The following is a 15,399-nucleotide window of genomic DNA, read 5'->3' as shown; positions in this document are numbered from 1 at the left end:
TTTTTGGGTGTACTATACCTTTAATTCTAGCTGTGTCATAGTTTAGGTGTAGTAATAGTGTGCTGGATTCCCTGATAGGGGAATAGGGGAGAAGAGAGAAGTGAGAGATGGAGGAAGGGAAAGAGAGAGTATAGGGGTGATGTCTCCCTTGACCATCTGCAGTTAAATATAGCCCCATCGACAAGCTTTTCATCCAGAGACTTACTCTGTTTGTTTTAAGTTTGTTCTGTTTTTTTGTGGGGCAGGATAGAGGTTGGGGGATCTTCCCACGGCCCGACCGAGTGGGACGAGTAACTCCAACAAGTGAGAATGAGGATGGAAGGAGTTGATATAGAATTGGACAAGTCCCAAACTGTCCTACCTTCCAAACAGTTTAATTCTCCTTCATTAACACAGTCCAGACTTCCGGTGCTTGAGAGTTCATGTGTACATCTTTTTTGAAAAGACCAACATTTTGTTTTGGATTCTGGTCCGTGGCATGGAAGTGCTGGTGTCCCTAACAGGATTCTTATTCTTATTAATTTGCCAACAAGCATTTTTGGTTCTACCAGGTGGTCCAGCACTAACCAGCTAGAAATTCATGAAATTCAGCCGGTGAAGCTAGTTGCCCAGGGGTGTATTTCCCAAAAGCATCATAAGGCACATATGGTTCCATAGTTCCAACAAACATTCATAATGTGTGGTTGAAACTACAGCAAGCAGCATTTTTGAAAAGCATGCATGTGGGACCCCGGAGTTTGACGTAAAAGGGAACCCTCAACGTAATCGAACATCTGCAAATAAAGCAAAAAAACAGAGAACAAAAGCAGTTGAGTAGTCCTCAGATGTGTTTGTTATTTACAGCAGCATCACAGAGAAATTGCATTGTGGAGAAAGCCGCTTACTGAGTTATAGTACATAAAAATCTGATAAAAAAAAGTAAATTCCTGGCTTTCTGTTGTTTATGTAAATACGCTGTAATAATCTGACATTAATTTGAACTCAAACTGATTCATTAGCAGAAATGATTACCGTGTGGCATCATTCACATTCTATTGCTGAACCAATGTGGTTCGAACAACAGATGCGCGACAAAGTTACTACAGTTTCAGGAAATAGCCATGACTAGCTAGTTAATTTCTTTATCTGTGCATTATACTATGATAGTTAGTGAGTTTCATAGTTGTATGGGAAATGCACCCCAGCTTGTTCCTGGATACTGGTTGACTATTTAATTTAAGCTGGTTTAAAATCCATGTGGGAACTCCAGCATCCCAAAACTCAACAGGCCATGGTCTTATAAGCAAGGTGGAAATGGAAGATGCCTGGGATGTTTCCAAGATGGCTGACTCTAGTGGTATAGAGCTCAGTACCTTCTATCCTACATCAACTATAAAACGACGAAGGCTAGAATACACTGCGTGACTTTTTTGCACACTGGACGAGTCGACACTAGTTGCTGAATTTGAGCAGTTAGAGTTAATACAGCCTTACAGAGTATAGAGTAGTGTATAATGGGCAAAGACTCAGAGCACAGCTTCAGACTATGATTTCATATTTTGAGCCAATTTTAGAACACACCATTGTTGTCATTTGTCATGCGTCTCTTATCAACAAGGCATGTGTTTCTGCATAAGTTTGAACTTGAAAGTTTAGTGTGTGTGATCCTTAGTTATTTAGTGAATGATGACTAGTTTTTCTCTGTAACCATTTACCAGGCTGAAAGGTGTACTGCATGTATGATACCTAGAGTCATGTAGTGTATTCCATCCTTAACTTAACATTACAGCGACTTGCTTGTTGAGGAGGTGCTCCATGAGATTTCTTGATTGGAATGAACTTCTGGACTCCAGCTATCGCTTCAGGGTCCCACTTCCAAACCACAATAAACACATGGGAAATTATGCTCTCCGAATGAAAGATGATTGATGCTACACCAAGAGGAGTTGAGAAGCAGGTCACAGCTTGTTACTGTTGGAGTCCTAAATGCTATATTGGAGGAGATATGTGGGAGATGGGAGTCTTGAAATACAGATGTAACTGGCAAGAAGAGGAGACGGGAGTGTTCCTGCTGCCCAGCCATCCATCAGCACTGCGTTCTCACCCGTGTAGATTTTCATCAGCTGGCACTGCGCTCATACACACCCTCACATACACCATAAACATTTTATTTCCTGTCCCTATCACTTGCTTAAATCACATAAACACGCCGGTGATGACAGATATGAGAAGGTTGAGAAGAAACAGAGGAGATCATTTTGGTAACATTGAAGTTTTTAGAAAGGTTAAGGTAGTGATGTTTGTTATGCTACGCTAACTGATATGATTGGGTCACGCTCTCTCCTAGAATAGCTGTGAGCTCTTTTTCTTCTGGTCACCTTACACTGTGAGCGAGTGGCGGAACACACCGTGACAAAACTAGATCATGCGCTTGCGGTGTAGATTGATTATAATGGCAGCAGTCTTGTCTGGTCTCGTTACACCAGTAGATTGCAGTGTTGATAAGGCGCATGTCAGCTAACTGTCCATGTAAACAAATATATCCGTGAGATTGCTAATGCTTCATGTGCGAGTGATTACAGACATGTCAGACTGGGCTTTTGCTATATGAAGCAACCTCACTCGCTGTCAGCTCTTCTGTACAGCATCGTCCATCAATTGGGTGTACTCTGAGTGAAAATGTGTTGTGAAATCACTCGCTTTGGATCTCCTAAAATGCCAAATGGAAGTCAGTATTCTTTTTATGTTCTTAAAAGGAATTGTTCACTCAAAATGAAAATTCAGAAAATTCCAAAACCTGTATCTCTTTCTTATGTCCATAGAACACATAAACAGAAATTTTGAATATTGTACTGGTATCTCTTTTCCATTCAGCTTCAATGAACTGGTGCTTTTCAAGCTCAAAAGTACACAAAGTATCATAAATGTAGGTCCACATGCTGTATTCCAAATATTCTGAAGTTGTATGTCAATTTTCAACTTTTTTTATAAGTTATACAAGATTCAACTAATTTTTAAGTCAGTTTAATGTAATTTAAGTTGAAATGACTTAAACATCCAAGTTGATTGTACTTAAAAATGTAAGGCAGCAACTTTTTTTTACAGTGTATGAATTTTTGCATGAACAATCTGCAAGAAACATTTTGATAGCTAACAACTATAGTGCTATCAAATAGAAAAATATTACTTACTGATGTTTCACAGTGCAGTTTAAAAGGAAGTGTTTTTTTTTTGTTTGCATACAATATTTTTTTTAAAAACAAACATACAGTAAATCTGTTAAACACAGACACACCAACGCGATAATGATGTTTAACTCTCAACAAATTATAGTCAGCAATGACATTCTCAATTACACTGGCAAGAACCTTATCAGTTCTTCACAAGCCAATAAACTCAATGTACAAAGGTATAAAGTGACAGCAAATAAAGAAATGTTTGAACAAAAGCACTATAAAAGCAGTGATGACATGTGTGAATATCTAAGGCCAGTCCCATACTGTCTTTTTACAGCTTTGGGAAGAGGAAGAACAACTGTGTGTTCACAAACAAAGTCTTCTGTAAATTTGCTGACAGGTCTGTGATGCAGCATTTAACTCGACAGAAGAGTCTTCAGAAAAGCCCTGGGAAAAGCTAACCTTAGTTTGCACAGGTTCACACTACAACAAAAAGACGTATGACGAATATGGCAATGAACTGAATTATGCACATTATGTTTCTGGCTCAGAAAGACAAAAACTCAAGCATAAAGATGGGGGCGGAAACAGACGTTTTTCAGGAAAGTGTCTTGCCCAATATTTAATGTCACAGACTGAGTGATATATGTTCCTCACAGGATGCAGTTACTAAAAGTAGTTATTGCACACCTAAAATAGCAAAATACACAAGTATGTGAAAGATGAAGCTTTTACAATAATGTCAGCAGAATGTATACTACATCTTTAATGAAAAAAATGGTCACATATTGTGTAGTTATCTTTAATGCAAGGTGAAGTTTAATAACCAGGCTTTTGACAAAAAAAATAAATTAAATAAATTCACACAAATACCGTTTTTAACGTTTAGCTAAACAGCTTATTTTTGCAGCCAATAAGTGACTATACAGAAACTGAACTAAACCTGAAAAGTATTCACTGGAACAAAATGCGGCCTCAGCCTTCCATCTAAAAATTTCCAAAGTGAGCTTTTATAGTAAATTTGAGGCGTGTTATATTTCATGGAAAGTGTCATGTAACACTTTACACTATGTTTTTGAATTATGGCGAGAGATTTGATTTAATGTACATTAATTTGAGCTGAATATAATGCCAGATGCTCCATGGCGCCGTTCATGTCTCACATTAAAACGCTCATCAGCTCAAAGAGGCTGCACTCCTTCACCTTTCCTCCAAAGCAGCCACATGTCTTTCTACTATATGTGCTTGTCGCTCTCTTTTATTCTGAACCAATCAACATGTTGGCAGTCCATCCAAGCACATCATTTCAAGGTCCAAAATAAGCCAGAAGAAGTGCCTGGAATGTCTCCCAAAACAACAGGACACGTTCACCTCAGCGTTCCAGTCGAACTGCGTATTGCTGGATCCTGTGCCGAGTGTGTACATGCGCGTGTGTATACTGTCTATATGCATAAACCTTTCCTCTGTCATTATTCCAATAAGATGACTAAAAACTGTAGGTCACCGTACAACTAGACTCTTCAAATCTAGCAGCACAGCTGTTTCAACAGAACTGAACAATGAACCCCTGTGACTTCAGGCATTTACTCGCTCCCTTTGTCCTCATTTTCTTCAGCACTTTCTTCTTCTATGATCTCACACCTTTCTTCTTCGTGAAACTGACCGGCTGTAAATGCAATGTAGAGTTCCAGCTCATTAACAACACGAGGCATAGATGTGAAACACAAAGCGAAATAACAGAAAAAGACCGTGAATTCATGCAACAGTTGTATTGCAGTGCGGAAACCTGTCTTATTCACTAACCTAATTATTTCTGTATGCAAATTACACACATTATAGATCGCATTTTATTCACAAATTCAGTGCTGTGTGTGGCTCGATTGTGTTGTGCTATTATTGTTAAATTGTAAACGATACTAAAACAAAAACGCAAATTTGTGAAAACGTTGACGCCATGCGCATGTGTATTATGTGTTCAATAGGCGCGTAGTGTTTCTTCACAAAGTGACATCGCCAACTACTGGCGTGAATGAATAATACAGTGTTTTTAGACATTTCACAGATCTGTGTGAACAGGGATAATTTTGACAATGTTGTCGTCTGTACACGAAAAACACAAAGGAAAACCTTTTTTGTTTTTAGTACATCATTGTCATGTAGACATACCCTAAGTCCCCCACAATAATTAGAAATGGCCAAATTGCACGTTGTTTTAGTGCTCAGTTCTCTAAATCAGGGTTTCCGAAAAAGGGGTTTGCAAAACCCTGGAGGTTCGTGAGGGAACTGCAGGGGGTTTGTGTGTTTATGGAAAGCTAATAATTTATTAAAAATCATAAAAATGAAAATTTTAAATAAACAATTACAATTAACTTTTACATGTTTAATATAAAAAAATTTATTTTATATATTTAAATATTTATTATAAAATATTTAAATAAAAATAAAACACTTTCTAAAAAAGTGACAATTAACCGACATCAGCGAACCGTGAACATGCAAATGTGTTGTTAAATTATTGAAATATTAACTTTAAATCCCAAGGGCTACTAGTAAATATTTAGGTCAAAAATTCGGCCAACAAATTGTTTGGGAATAGCTAAAAACAGTGAAAATTTGTGCTGAACACAAATGAAATGCCACAATTCTTATCTCTTAAAGCTGCAGTCAGCAAGTCTGGCAGATTGGGTCGACTTAGCCAAAATTTTCGCTGTTTTTAGCTAATTATTTTAGTGCAGGGATTCCCAAACAATCCCTGCACTAAAATAATTAGCTAAAAACAGCGAAAATTTGTGCTGGCAGATTGGGTCGACTTAGCCAAAATTTTGAATGTTTACAACTCTCATGCCCCTCCCCCACTACCAGCGAGCACCCTCCCATCGAGGTCGTGCTCGTCAGTGCGTCACTGTGCGTGTGTACCTGATTTTCTGTGACCGCGTCCGTCTCTTCAGCATCGATCAACACCATGGACTCGGAGGTAGGCTGCCCTGGCTAATCTACCCATAGATAGCAATAACCGAGGAATTGGAAGCTTGTTAGTAGATTTTCTCTCCGCCATCACGCTTCATGCAATCTTCAGGCAAACTTCAGGCGTGGCGTCTGGCGTGTGCATGTGATATTGTAACGTGCGCGAGGGAGAGGGGATCTGTGGCGTGTGCACGACCTGTGATTGACAGTCAGATCTCACACCCCCCTGCGCTGATTGGACCCGATGATCCGGGAGCGGTGGATTTTTGCAAAACAAATAACACGCTCCAGGTGGAGAAGCGCAGGTTTTTTTCTAAAACCACCTTATTTATGTTGTTCTGTCGGATTATAGTGTCAATTTCACTGAATATGATCAAAAAATTTTTGCCGACAGCAGCTTTAATATAAATATGATTCCCTTTACCACCATTTAGCACCTTAGTGATTAAAACACAGGTTTTTTAACTGAAATACCTGTTTGCGTCTTGCACTGCCTTGCGTGCCAATGTGAGACTAAAATCTAGAAAGGTTCACTAAGATCTGCATAGGATCATTCTCGCACAGACACACACACACACACACACAGTGCACTGCAACATGATCGCTTATTTTTCAAATAGACAAACACACACACACAGTCTAGTCTCATTTTTCTCATAGCTAAATTGCGGTGCTCTGAGCTCACTATTTCCATCTGTGTAATTGAGGCCATTTACCCCAGTATACTGTAGCTGATCAGAGCCAAGGTGGAGTAATGGGCCATAAGTAAAAGTGCAGATTCAATATGTTTTATTGGGAAAAGTTGCAAAACGTACCTTCCAAGGCTTCTAAACAAAAAAGATTTATAAGGGTTATTTGACCGAACGGAGCAAGACAGTTTTATATGGCTTGGCTGAACAGCACCGATAATTAACAGTAACTCTAAAAAGGAATGCAGTTTAAATTATGTTGTTGTAAAAAGCGAATCATCATCAATCGTAGCAATTATCACCAGACTCTTGGATTTTTTTACTGAGATGGGTTTCAAAAGAAAAGCTCGGGGGAATACCGGTCAGCAAGTGTGAGGTTTGGACCGTGATGTTTGCATTGTGGGAGTTGTGAATTTTGACAGCTGCATTAAAGGTCTGTTATTCTTCTCAGCTCTTTGTTTACTTACATGCAGAACACACACACACACACACACAAAGAGATGCATTTATATGCATTTATAGACTGAAATAGCAACAGCGTTCCTTACAGAACATATTATAACTTTCAAAACCTAGCGAGTTGCCTGCATAGACAGTGTTTTAGGCTTCAATCTCCCAAAATGAAGACTCTCCTAAAAGTTCAGAAGCGTGAATTAAGATACTTTCTTTTGGCCAAAATCTAAGACATCATCCCATGTATCCAGCTTATTTGCAATGTGGAAGTAAAGTAAGCAATTTTCTGTGAATGTGTGAACTTCTGATTCATTAGCCACTATAGATAACTGTAAGAATGCAGTAAATAGTAAAATAATTCACTCAACAAACCAGTTTATGATTACGGTAATAATTTAAAATATGCATCACAGCATCACATTGTTAGTTTACACCAAAGGTTTTAGATATACAAAGATGGTGCACTCATATTACTTATGAATGGGAAAAAGTGCAACACACAATATGGCGGAAAAGTCCCGCCTTTTAAACAAAAGAGCCAATCACTAATTGGTAAAATCATCGCATCACTGCAGCTGCCGTTAGAAGTTTGGGCATTAACATATATGGGGCAGTTCATGTCAGACTTTGCTGCCGCTTTGAAAAATGTTATTTAATTGAGAGTTCTGCAAGCAGTTTTTGAGATTTTAGGATTCCCCCATTTACGTAGATAGGACTTGGTCTTGGATGCCCGAAATAGCTGTCCGGAGGCGCTGCAAATATGGCCGCTGAGTGAACAGACTTTCCTTGAAAGGGACTTTGATTACACTCTGTAGAAATCAAGCCAAGCTTGTATGCTGCACAGATATAGAGTCTATATCGAGTTTTAAAATCTTTCATATCGTTAAAGCTGCCGTCGGCAAATTTTTTTTTATCATATTCAGTGAAATCGACACTATAATCCGACAGAACAACATAAATAAGGTGGTTTTAGAAAAAACCCGAGCTTCTAACTCCACCTGGAGCGTGTTATTTGTTTTGCAAAAATCCACTGCTCCCGGATCATCGGGTCCAATCAGCGCTGGGGGGTGTGAGATCTGACTGTCAATCACAGGTCGTGCACACGCCACAGATCCCAATCTACCCTCGCGCTGAGTCGCGCACGTTAATATCACATGCACACGCCTGAAGTTCGCAGGTGTGTTGGATTGTACGAAGCGTGATGGCGGAGAGAAAATCTACTAACAAGCTTCCAATTCCTCGGTTATTGCCATCTATGGGTAGATTAGCCAGGGCAGCCTACCTCCGAGTCCATGGTGTTGATCGATGCTGAAGAGACGGACGCGTTCACAGAAAACATGGTGCACACGCATTGACGAGCACAAACTCGATGGGAGGGTGCTCGCTGGCAGTGGGGGAGGGGCATGAGAGTTGTAAACATTCAAAATTTTGGCTAAGTCGACTCAATCTGCCAGACTTGCCGACTGCAGCTTTAAAATTTTCACTTATGATGGGCCGTTTCAGTTAGGATGATGCCTTAAAATAACTAAGATCTGTAAATTAAATCTCAGATCTATGTATAGATTAATTATCTAAACAATGTTCCTGAAATCAGACATAGAACTGGATAGATTTGAATAGTTAGGAAGCACTAAGTTATAAGTTATTAGTCTTGGTCTGAGAATCCACAGTTTAATGTCAGGTCAAAGTGGCCTATCTCTCTCCTGTGGCCATGTTTTACAAGTCTTCTCTGGCCTAAAGAGAAACCCGGGAGCCTTGTTCCCACAGGGAGCACGACCTCTGAGGTCAACCCAGCCACCAAGAAGCTGCATTGGGAAAGCAACACTGCACGGGTTCCCCTGCATTATGGGGTCGGAGGTCAAGGCCAGCCTGGCTGAGAAGAACATCACTGAAACGCCTTTTCTTGCTTCCTCAAGAACAAAAAAACTACAACAAAATCTTGCTTTGAAGGTGCCACCATCAGTGAGCTCCTCACTCCTCAATAATTAAGCAACTCAGAGGACAATTTTATTGCTCAAAAGTTACTTGATGGGCTTTTCAGTTGTGTTTAATTAAAGTGCCACCCTTGTTTCTGAAGTTCCTCCTAAATTTCCTTAAGACGTTCCAGAGTTAGCAGGGTGTTCCGAACTCACCCGCTGTGAGTTTCCCTTCCTCTCCTCAAAGTCTGATGCCCATAAATCTGACAAACCCCACACACCGTCACCAAATGTACTGTTTATATTTCAGAGGCTCTAGACAAGAGGGAAGACATGAGAGATGAGATGAGACAGGGTTCACACGAGCTTTCAGTGATTTAGGGATCTGTCACCTCGCACCAGAAACGAACCAGTTAAGACGAGGCGAAACTACTTTTACACTTGGTCTAATTATGGGCCTGGCTTTGATTCTGTCTTGTGGCATTTTCGTCTAATTATATGTTTCTGAAAATGAAAGGAACTGTTTGTCAAATGCTCATTGTAGTAAAAAAGGCCCTTGCCTGACCTATAACAAGAACACACTGACAGAACTGAAATACAGTGACCAGTTTTATTGTGTTTTATTTATACTCCTTGATTATACGTTTATAATCTTGTGATTCCGGAACTGTAGATGACAGTATCTTTAGTCAAACAAGAGCGTAATGAGTCAAAATGGGTAATGAGAAACTTCACAATACCTGCTCTATGCAGTCCGATCATTGATTGCTTGAAAAAATGTCCACGTTTGCCTCCTGCTGGTGTCTACCAACAGACTTTTTACCTTTGCAAAACAAGCCGAGTCTTTACAAGAAGCAATAGTTTCCTTCTCCAACTTTCGGTTTAACCTCTGTAATCACTGTGCATGTGGCTAAAACAATGTTCCTCTGATTGAAACAGCTATAATCAAGGCACCATTTGGGACTGGACCAAAACACTCACTTGATGCAGGCCTGAATCTGTCCCCAGTACAGACAGTTTAATATAGTCTATCCATCTGTTGTAGGTTTGTTTCCAAACTCATGGGGAAAAAATCTGGGCTGCATATTGATAATGAACTAGGTCCAAAACACCTCACCCTGGAGGATCTATTTTTCCTTCTTTTTCCTTCTCACAGGAGTTCCAGTACATCAAAACAAAACTTTAGACCTATTAAATGATGGATATACGAGTTACTCACTGCCTAAAGAAAACACCAATAGTAAATATAGTTCTCAATCTCAATTTTTGCTAATCTTGCTCTAAAAACGAGTATGGCTGGTCACCAGAATATATTGCGTTTTGGATTCTGGTTTACTAGTGTCCCCATCAGGTTACTTAATGCCAGTTACTTTAGTGGTCAACCAGCTTTATTAACTGGTGTACAGCATGGATATGCAAATCTACAAGGTAAAACAGAATCAGATCAGAAATAACCAGTCAATACAAGCATTCCTAGTCAAAATTTAAACTAACTGAAACTAACTTTCTCAGTAGGAACTCTACCAATAAAGAACATCACATGTGAAAGAAGTTCACATTCCAAAGAAAGGACAGGCCACAACGATCTTGCCTAGTTCCTGCTAATATCTATTGGTGGTCCAGGCACAACTTTCCTATAACAAAATCCTTAACCCAATCATAAACATTAAGTACCCCTGAAATCAGAGGGACTAAAGGACATTTACCATTGTTCAGTCGAAATCCAGTCCGATCTGGAATTTCGAAAGATTTTCTCACGCAGATGCAACAAGTTCAAATTAGTCAAGTGATTTTACTGTGTTCACCAACTTTCTGTCTGCTTGGTTTGAAAGTGACTTCTGATACATCACGAGCCAATTGACTTTTTCGGCCAGACAATTTTACTAATTTGACCACAACATAACCCTAGTTCTTTCCTTATGTCTAAAATTTGATTGTTTCATAGCAGTCTTGCTTTTTCCAAATGATCAAGGATTTGGGGTTAATTTACAAACATAAACTCAGCAGGAAGGTAGATCTCCAAGAGCAGGAATGAACACCCTTGGTTTTAGGAATGTTGTTCCAAGGATATTGATCCAGGAATATGTCCTACTTGGCAATGTCAAGGTCATCAATATGGTAAGGTGGATAGCTGAGGTAAGGAATGCCTATTGAAGACTGAACCATAGTGTGACCCCCTAATTTTTTGTTTAGAGTCCAATCTTGGACCTGGAGAAACCCTAACTAGCACATTTTGGATGCCTCCCTTGCCTAGCACACCTGATTCAACACATGCTCATGAACGAAAGTGGCTGTGCCAAATAAGAGACACATCCAACATGCGCAATGTTGGTGGCGCTCCAGGATTATAAAACACTTGCTCTCCGCTCAGTCTCATAATACTTTCTTCATGTTATTCTACTCATTCTAAAGACTTCAACCCTTCCATACTGAACACGCTAACACAAATCAACCCTAGATCAGGTTGGTGCGCGGATTTATGTGTTCCTGCACCACATAAACACATGCTCAGTAACTCTATCCCTCTGTTTAAAGCAGAGGTGATGTGTGGCCTTGGTTAGAAAGGACGTAATCTACGTAATAGGTCTGTAATCTAATGGTGAATTACAGTTAATTCTTGAAAACGAGCAACATCCCTCTGACCTCCGAACTTTGATCCCTCCTCGCTCTGCCCCTCGACCCACATGTGGCAGTGATCAGAGCCAATAAGAGTATTGGAACTGGGAATGAGGGGAAATGGGAGTAATGGGAAACAGATTCACACACATACAAATGCCACAAGATTGTAGTTATTTGGCCTGCGAAAATCCCATTTTATGGACGTTGAGAGGCTGGTGTCGTACTCTGTGATTACGGTTATCCTGCTGTGTTGTCTATCATTTGTGACTTCTCTGGGATTGCATCTCTCATCCTTCATTTCTCCGTGACCACACTGCATCCCTCTTTTTTCCTTTCTGATTCTTTTCTTCTCAATCACTCATGGCGTACGCACTGCTCACTCACAGCAGTTATGATCAGTTATGAATTATGAGTTATGAACGCACTTTGAATGAGTCTAATTTTGTGGTATCAACTAGTTCAGATAAACACAGCACATCAAAACCAAACAAACTGTGGTTGGTCGCTTAAATGTCAGTTCAAAGGTCTCTTCCTGTCGAAGTAAGCAGTTCTTAGCCAGAAAAATGGCACTATGGCAACACCAGATGCTTCCTAAGTAACATGGGTCAAGCATAACAACCTCCCCCAAACCATATATCCACTGTGGGTACAACTGAATATCCAAAATGCATTAATTCACACATACACACACACACAGCAAACAATCATTCAGCTTTAAACACATTAAATAAAGCAAAATGTTTGAGGAATAAGCATTTAATCATGTGAAAGAACATCTTGCCTTGGTCTTTAATGAGTTTTTGGGGCTCATTTTAATGAAGGGTCATAACCCCCACTCGGTTCCCACTGAATGACTCAAGCTTGCTGGAGAAACACAATTACCGCAATAAAGTTCCTTTGTGACAGCTTTACCACACCAGCTTCTGATCAGAGCAAACAGTCAATCGGTCCTGCTCCACAAATAAATCATATATTTCAGCTGAAGGACATTTTTAGATAAGGTTGGGCACATTGTATATTTGCACTCACACATTGAGCAGTACTAGTCTTCATACGCAAGTTAGAGAATTGAACAAACTCCTAACTACATCACCAATTTTGGCACATAACATATCCCACACTATTTGTCCAACAGACACATGATATTTTAAACTGTGCAGCTTGTTGTGGAGATTACTTGTTGCTATTTTCTATTACTTTTCTAAACACTCAGACTAAGTGGATGATGAAACCGATGAAAGAATCTTATTGCAGGAGGGACCCGAAATTAATAGCCAAAGAGACCAGTATCCAAAACACCATTGCAAACCCCTAGAAACCATTCAAAGCCACCACTGACACTTTCATTAGAAAAGTGTAAACTAGTTTACCCTGGTGAAAAAGAAGCACACTTTAGCATAGGCTACTTTTTAAAAGAACACTTAATATGGAAATAATATACAGTACTTTAAAAGAATATACTTAAGTGTAAAATGAATGTAATATTTCTAGACACTTATTTGCATGTTAATTGAAATTAAATGTATTATAGTGCTTTTTGATCCACTTAGTACATCTTTATATATAATTTCATACATCTAATGTCATTGAAATATGGTTAAAGCGTACTGCCGAATGTAGTGAAAAGCATTAAACAAAAATATACTATTTGAAGGTTGTATGTCATTTATTAAACATATTAGATATTTCTAATGATGAAGTTGCAATTTAGTACAAATACTACACCACTAAATAGTAAAATACTACACCACAGTTAAAATTATGATCATGTACTTTACATGTGCTTTAGTATGTCAGTCAACACGAAAAGGTTATTAAACCATAATTATATAATTTAACGTTTTTAAAAGAGCACTTAAAGCCGCATTTCCATCGAAATTACTCGTAACAATTTGTCCCAGGAACTTTTTTCCCCCCAGACCTGTTGCTGTCTGAGTCTTAAGTAACGAAGATTAGGCAAATAGGATGTAGGACTGCGCACGACTTTCCAGTTCCCGCAGAATTTCGTCCTCTGCATATAAGCTTAATAAAGCCTGAACCTCGTCATCGGTCCATCGGTTGTATTTTTTTAAACTCCATTGTTGATTCAAATAGCAAACAACTCTTACTGCACACACTGCAACAGACCTTTAAAGTTCTGCGTGAACTCAACCAATCAGCATGTTCAGCACCCAAGTCCCACCCCGCAGGGACTTTCTGAGGGGGGATTTTTCTACATGGAACTTCATTTAGATCCTAGTCACTGTGGTTGAAACACAGAGTACCAAGTCCCTCGTTCCTGGGGAAAGTTCCTTAACTGGCCTTTGATTTCATTAATATTGTTATCTGCCAGTACAGTATTTTGTAAAAAGTGATCAGTTGACTTAACTTGAAAAAGTGATCAGTTGACTTAACTTGAAAAAGTGAGAAAAACCCGCTGCCTTAAAGGTGCCGTAGGTGATTCTCTGCAGAAACTTTTTTTGTTATGCTGGTTGAAAGTCTCCTCATATCCTGATAGCAATCACTCTGTTAAGCGGTCTAAATGTACTTTTATAAATATATGTCGTCTGTAGAAGGCGTAGGACCATGTTCGTTCAATCGCTGCGTTTGGTCCGAACGGTCCTATAGCATGTGTGTTTGCATACCACTGCGTTCACGCAGACATAATAAGTCATCAGCGCATTCATGTACGCTGTGCAGACAGAGCGAGAATGGCAGGCAAGCAGCAACAACCTAACTTTCCTTCTGAACCGACAACAAGTGGCACTGGCAAAGGATCTTCGATCTATCTATCTTCATCGGAGCCAAGTAGACTCTCATCGTGGAAACCCTGTCATGCAAGAAATATTGTTACACACTGGCTTTTGTTAGCTGAAGTTAGCTGAAAACTGAAGTTTTGCTAGCTAAACAAACCAAAAACTTGCCGCATAAGAATTTGTTTACGTTTGGTATTGTAGTGTTACTAACTGTACTGTAAAGTTTTCTCACATGATGTATTGCAGTAACGTTGTCTCCGGTCTTCTGGGCCGTGCGCGTTCAGGCTTTCAGAAGGCGTGGCTTTGGACTGTGATTTGCAGGGAGAGTGGGACGTACTCTTTAACTGCTATCAGGCTAAAGTTAGCATTTACCCAGATGTCCTAGAGCACAATAAGTTTAAGTAATAAACTTCATGCATAACTGAAAAAATTAAGTTATGTGAACTTGACAATTCCACATAACTTAAGTTTATTTACTTAATTTTAAGGCAACGGATTTCCTCACTTTTTTTAAGTTAAGTCAACTGATCACTTTTTAGTACACTATAAATGCACATTAAATACAGTTAAGCACACTTCTTCTTCACAAGGGTTTGCTATTAGATTAGCCATTAGCAATGTTAGCAATTCATTGCCATGTCTATCTCAAGCATGTGTGCAACAGTAAGCAAAAGATTGAGTGTGTGAAAGAGCGCAATTGAAAGCAGTTGAGAGCTGTAGAGCAGTGGGACTTTCTTAATTCAACACACATGTTAGCCATGCTTGTTTTACTGAGGGTGATTGGGGATTGTTAACTTTCACTGTGTGCTGAAAGAGAAAGATGAACTATGCCTGAGTCTGAATCTCTGCCCACTCAAAAATGTCTTCA

This window comes from Abramis brama (genome assembly GCF_963993115.1).
Source record: "Abramis brama genome assembly, chromosome: 6".
NCBI lineage: Eukaryota > Metazoa > Chordata > Actinopteri > Cypriniformes > Leuciscidae > Abramis > Abramis brama.
Note: the sequence above shows the minus strand (reverse complement) of the source record.